A 6,095-nucleotide genomic window follows, 5' to 3' on the forward strand; every position below is an offset into this window, starting at 1 on the left:
GGTAGTGTTTTGTTTTGGTAGAGCTTAATTTTTTTTAGTTGTTTTTTTTTTAATTCACACGCTGCTCTGTATTTAAATTAGAGAAGACAGGTTGAAGAAGTAAACTTTGGACTGAAAGGTGGTGAGGTTTTTGATGACCTTAATTTCTGGGAGAGCTTGCTCCACAGTCTTGTCCCAAGAAAGCTCTGTCTCCTGAACAGATGACCTTTACCCTTATTGTACAGAGCTCCATTGAGCCTGAGGAGCAGAATTGTCAGCCATAATCAGCCTGGCTGTAGTTCAGATAGGAGGTGACATATGCTTGTATAACCAAAGCACATCATTGTCTACCAGATGGGACAGTCTTCTAGCCAACTGAAGATACTAAAACCTTTACCCGTGGATGTTGTTGTGTGTGAGAGGTTAGAATCGGCAAGAATCTAGAAGCATTTTTAAGCTATGGACTGAACTGATCAATTGATGTGTGCGCTTTGTCATCCCACCTGGAGCACCCTCCTGCAGCCAAACAGATCTATCTGCCTACGTTTCCCCTTTCAGGCACCCCAAGGACTCCACAACATTCTTTTTGGACTCAAAAATACCATCCTTAGGGCCAGTTTATTACAACAACATAATACCAATGGTCCATAACAAAAGTCCCCCACACAGTCCATTTCTCACCTCTCTGCATGTACTCCTTAAAATCCCAAGCCAACTAGTCCTTCAACATCCCTCACACCACACTCCATCACACCTGGGCTCCTTGTCTGTCCTCTTCTGTCCCTCTGTTAGGACTGACACCCACTTGGAGTGCAACCTTCATCTTCCAGCGGGAACCTTCACAGCCTCTCTACTAGGAGATCATCCTCATCAGGAGAGCATTCCTCACTCCCTGGCCCTCAGCCTTCTCCAGCTCGGAATTCAGCAGGCAACTCTTTCTGCTGCTCTCCTACCTTCAGCTCCCTCCATCCTGGCTTGGGGAGGTCAGTCAGGAAGCCTCTCTTGCTGCTTTCCTGCCTTCAGCCTTCCTCAGAAACCACCTACAGATTTCTTCAGGGACCTCCTACGGTCTTCTGATTTTTAATAGCTCTCATTGTCTCCTTTTCCTGACTGATCCTCCAGGAAGTTCCCATTTATGTGGCCCATGTGCCTCTCTTGACCAATTAGAAAGCAGCTCACATGGGTGCACTGGTTTCTTCCTTGTTAAAGGGCCAGTGCCACCCTGTGACATGCCTTAAATGAAACAACACTGCACCATGGTTGCAAGTTCTTCAAAATGCTTTCTTCTGCCCAACAGCATAACCTCTGTCTTCCTTGGGTTTGGCTTCAACCAGCTGTTCACCTATGACTGTCTACTTTACACACTACTGGGAGCTGCATATAGTGTACTTGTAACTACATGCCGCAGAGAAAAGCAATCTGCGTTTACACCATGATATGTAGGTGCATTCAAAAGTGTATGGCTCTGTCAGGGGTGATGCAGAAAGAAAAGGCTTTAGTAGCTCCCTGCTGCCGGAGCCTTTCACTGCAGTGAGAAAAGGCCCTGGCAAGGTGTAGCCTGTTCCCGCTGCCGAAGTACTTCCCTGTGGCAAGGAAAGGCTCCGGCAGCAGAAGACTTCACTGCTAAAAATAACAGTGTAAATACCCACACCCTTCAGATGTGTCTTTACCCTACTTGCCTAAACCGTGCCTTATCATCTACACTGCTATTTATACCCATGCTAGTGGGCTATATAGGTATATACCCTACATGCTGCCAAAAGGAGAATGTAGTATAGATTGCTCCTACTCGAACTCTGCATCACTACATAATGGAGAATTTGCTCAGAATTAATACTCTGCAGAATTTTATTTTTTCATGCAGAATTTGTGATTTCCACCAGAATGCTTCCATTGTCCAGTTTTTCCAACTGGGACTCTGCTGTCAGCTCCAGGGGCTGACAGCCCGAGCTACAACCACCTAACCACCTGGAGCTGACAGCCCAAGTCCCAGGTGTGCATGATTATATTGTGTTATTTTGACAAAATACGCAGAATTTTAAAATATTGTGCAGAATTTTTAATTTTTTGGCACAGAATTTCCCCAGGAGTAGTAGATGTACCCTATGAGCTGATCTATTCTAAGCACTGGGCTATCTTGGTGGTAGTGATATGTGGGAAGGATAGATAGACCTGTGTCTGATCTGCATATTGCTGGCACATGAGTACGTAACTAGGTCTGTACAAAATTTGACCAAAAAAAAAAAAGAGAGAGAGAGAGAGAGATTGTGTGACACTGAAACATTTTGCAAATTTGAGTCAGTTTTCCTGAATTGTTTGAGTTGGAAAAAAACTTTCTTAAATCTAAATGTCCTGTTTTGCTATTTTCAAAATGAAATGATAGATTTTTCAATTCAAAATGACATTTCATTTAGAAATCACCTTCAATTTTATTTTTAAGCATTTAAAAATATATATAAATGCTTGAAACCAAAATGAAATGTTTCAGGTCAAAATGTTTAGTTTAATCCACAATTTAAAAAGACTTTTCAATTTGCCAAAAATGTTCATTTTCAATATGACCCAAAACAAAGGTTTTATTTATTGACTGATTGCAGCATTGCCAGCAAAGCAACAACTTGGTTATTTGGACAGTTCTGTCTAATAAAACATCTTACCAGGTCACCTAGGGGAAGCGTGTTGAAGTTGAATAGGACTCAAGAGAGAATTGATCCTCCACAAGTGATAGAGTTTACTGGTGGAGGTGCAGTTTCCCATCACTGCCCTTCAGCTGAGTCCTTCTAGGAAGGACTTAAACCATTTTAGTGCATCACTGCCACCTCTCTCAGGCCTGGTCTACACTACACGTTTAAACCGATTTTAGCAGCATTAAACTGATTTAACGCTGTACCCGTCCACACAACGAGGCCCTTTATATCGATATAAAGGGCTCTTTAAACCGGTTTCTGTACTCCTCCCCGACGAGAGGAGTAGCACTGAAATTGGTATTACCATATTGGATTAGGGTTAGTGTGGCTGCAAATCGACGATATTGGCCTCCGGGCGGTATCCCACAGTGCACCATTGTGACTGCTCTGGACAGCAATCTGAACTCAGATGCAGTGGCCAGGTAGACAGGAAAAGCCCCGCGAACTTTGAATATTGGTATTACCAATATATTTGGATTTAGGGGTGTGGCTGCAAATTCGACGATAATTGGTGCCTGCCGGGCGGTATCCCACGTGCACCATTGTGACTGCCTCTAGGAGCAGCAGAATTTCTGACTCAGTGCAGTGGCAGGATAGAAGGAAATGCCCAAAGCGGAACTTTTTGAATTTCATTTCCTGTTTGCCCACGATGTAGAGCTCTGATTCGCATGGTGGTTCACAGCTGCTCTGGCTTGGAGGCTCCGCAGGTCGACCAATATCCAAATAAGTGAGCGCGGTCCTAGCATGGACGCGTGCCGGATCTTCTGTGCGGACGACAGCTGGATCGTGAGGCGCTGTAGGAGAGAGAGACAAATCTGTGCATTGTGTAGTGCTGTGCATGTAGGTGCGCTCCGTTATAGAGAGAATGAAATGCCAAGAGGCAATCTTTGAACAAGAAATTCTTCCATATGCTATGATTTTCAGAGTCCCACAGCAGGGACCACACATTGTGCAGTGGTGACAAGCATAAACGGAAAGGCAAAGAATCAAAAATGGACGCTCAATGGAGGGTAGGGAGGAACGGGTACTGGAGACCATCCAGCTATCCCAGCACATGCGCCCACAGTGCAGGTCTCCGAAGTAAGCATTCTGCGGCCATTCTGGGCTGAGGCACGTCCCATGCAGTGCCTGCTGCGCAGGGTCAAAAAAAACATTTTTCACCGGTGTGTTTTCCAGTGTAGTTATCATCATTTAGCATTTACCCTCCCCTCCCCACCTGAAAGAAAGGGAAATGAGAATTAGTTTTCTTTGACCTTTGTGTTCAATGCTCACAATATATGTGTTACTGCATGCTGCTTGGTAGACATGGTGCTGCAGCACTGTAAACGCTGAACATCCTCTCTCCTCCCCTTCCCAGTGGCGGACCGTACCATTGCAGTAGGAAACTGATAGCCATCCTTGTCATCATCCGCTATGAGTGCTCCTGGCTGGCCTCAGGGTGAGGTCAGCCGAGGGCGCCTGGGTAAAAATAGGAATGACTCCCGGTCCGGGGTGGTCATTCCAGTAAGATGGTAGCAGAATGGCTTGGTAACCCGTTACTCATCATAGCAACTGGGGGCTGTCAGCTCCACTCAGCCCCCCCCATGTCCTTTCATGTAAGAAAAGATTCTGTACTGCCTGACTATCAAGCAGCGGGAGCCTTGGGCCTCCTCTCCCCCACACCAATCTTTAATGTCCTGCATGGACTATTCATAGGCAAGCTGGAGACTTTTCCTCCCTCATCATTTTATCTCACTAACAAGTCAGTGTTTCTTATTCCTGCATTCTTTATTACTTCTCACACAAATGGGGGGACACTGCCAACGGTAGCCCAGGAGGGTTTGGGGAAGCTGTGGCGAGGGGCAAGCATGGTGGGTTGTTAGCAGGGGCACCCCTAGAATGCATATGCAGCTCATCATTTCTGCGGATCTCTGACATGCTCGGACCAGCGCTGTGCTCTCTGGTTGGTTTCTCTAGTAGACACTTGCCCCATATTCTAGACAGACTTGACTCTATTTTTAGAGCAAAACATAACGGAGAGGAAATTGACTCGGGGAGTCATTCCCATTTTTGTCCATACGTGCCCCGGCCGATACCAGCAAAGGCAGCCAGGAAGCACCCCATGACAGCAGCAGAACGTACAGAAATGACTGATAACCATCATTCATCGCCCAATTTACAATTGGGCCAATTTACAATGGTATGGCAGACAGTACAGAACAACTGATAACTGTCTCTGCTGTCTTGCAAAGGCAAATGAATGCTGCTGTTGTAGCGCTGCAGTACCATGTCTGTTAGCAACATCCAGTAGACATACGGTGACAGTAAAAAAAGGCTGAACGGGCTCCATGGTTGCCGTGCTATGGCGTCTCCCAGGGCAATCCAGGGAAAAAGGGCGCGAAATGATTGTCTGCCGTTCCTTTCACGGAGGAAGGAATGAGTGACGACATTTACCCAGAATCACCCGCGACACTGTTTCTGCACCATCATGCATTGGGGTCTCAACCCAGAATTCCAATGGGCGGGGGAGACTGAGAGACTATAGGATAGCTACCCACAGTGCAATGCTCCAGAAATTGATGCTAGCCTCGGACCATGGACGCACACCACCGAATTAATGTGCTTAGTGTGGCAGCGTGCACTCGACTTTATACAATCTGTTTTACAAAACCGGTTTATGTAAAATCGGAATAATCCCCGTAGTGTAGACATACCCTCAGGTGAGACTGCAGCATCTCATGTTCAGCAGGATTGAAAGCTGCAGAGAGGTCCAGGAGGATGAGAATGGATGTCTGCCTTTGACAAGAGATCATTCATGGGCAAAAATGTTTTTCTGCTGGAACTGAGAGATCACAATTGATGTCTAATGCATTCTAGTTAAAATCCTACACGTAGCCTTGCAAATTTAGCAGTGCAACCAATTATTCTGCAGCAATAGACATAACTGCAGAATGAGGTAAATTTTGCTGAAGGAGTTGAGGCTTCCAAAGATGACTGCCCTGAAAAAGATGACACCTAGGATCAAATGTAAACAAGATCAAATTGTGTGACGATATCTCAAAGGCCCTAGAGCAGAGGTTATCAACCTATTTATCAGTGTGGGCCGCATGTGCCCAGCCGGTCGGCCCAGACCCCCGCCCACAACGGGCTAGTCAGCTGCCCTGGACCACCAACCATGCCAGCTGGCTACCCCAGGCAGCCCAGAACTCGAACCCCATGGCATGGGCCCAGGGGTCTTTAGTACATAGCTGGGCTGCAGCTGTGTGCTAATTGGGCCGCAGGTTGAAAACTGCTGCCCTACAGACTTTTAATAGGAGAATATCTGAGTACCTCCAAAATGGGAAGAGACTCCACTGAAGGAGTTAAGAACTGGCTGGCTGAAGTGACCTCGAAGGACAGGGATGTTTCAATGGCATGCCAGTAATGTATGACATTGATCTGTCTCCTTCG

This window comes from Chelonoidis abingdonii, chromosome 1 (assembly GCF_003597395.2).
Source record: "Chelonoidis abingdonii isolate Lonesome George chromosome 1, CheloAbing_2.0, whole genome shotgun sequence".
Classification (NCBI taxonomy): Eukaryota; Metazoa; Chordata; order Testudines; family Testudinidae; genus Chelonoidis; species Chelonoidis abingdonii.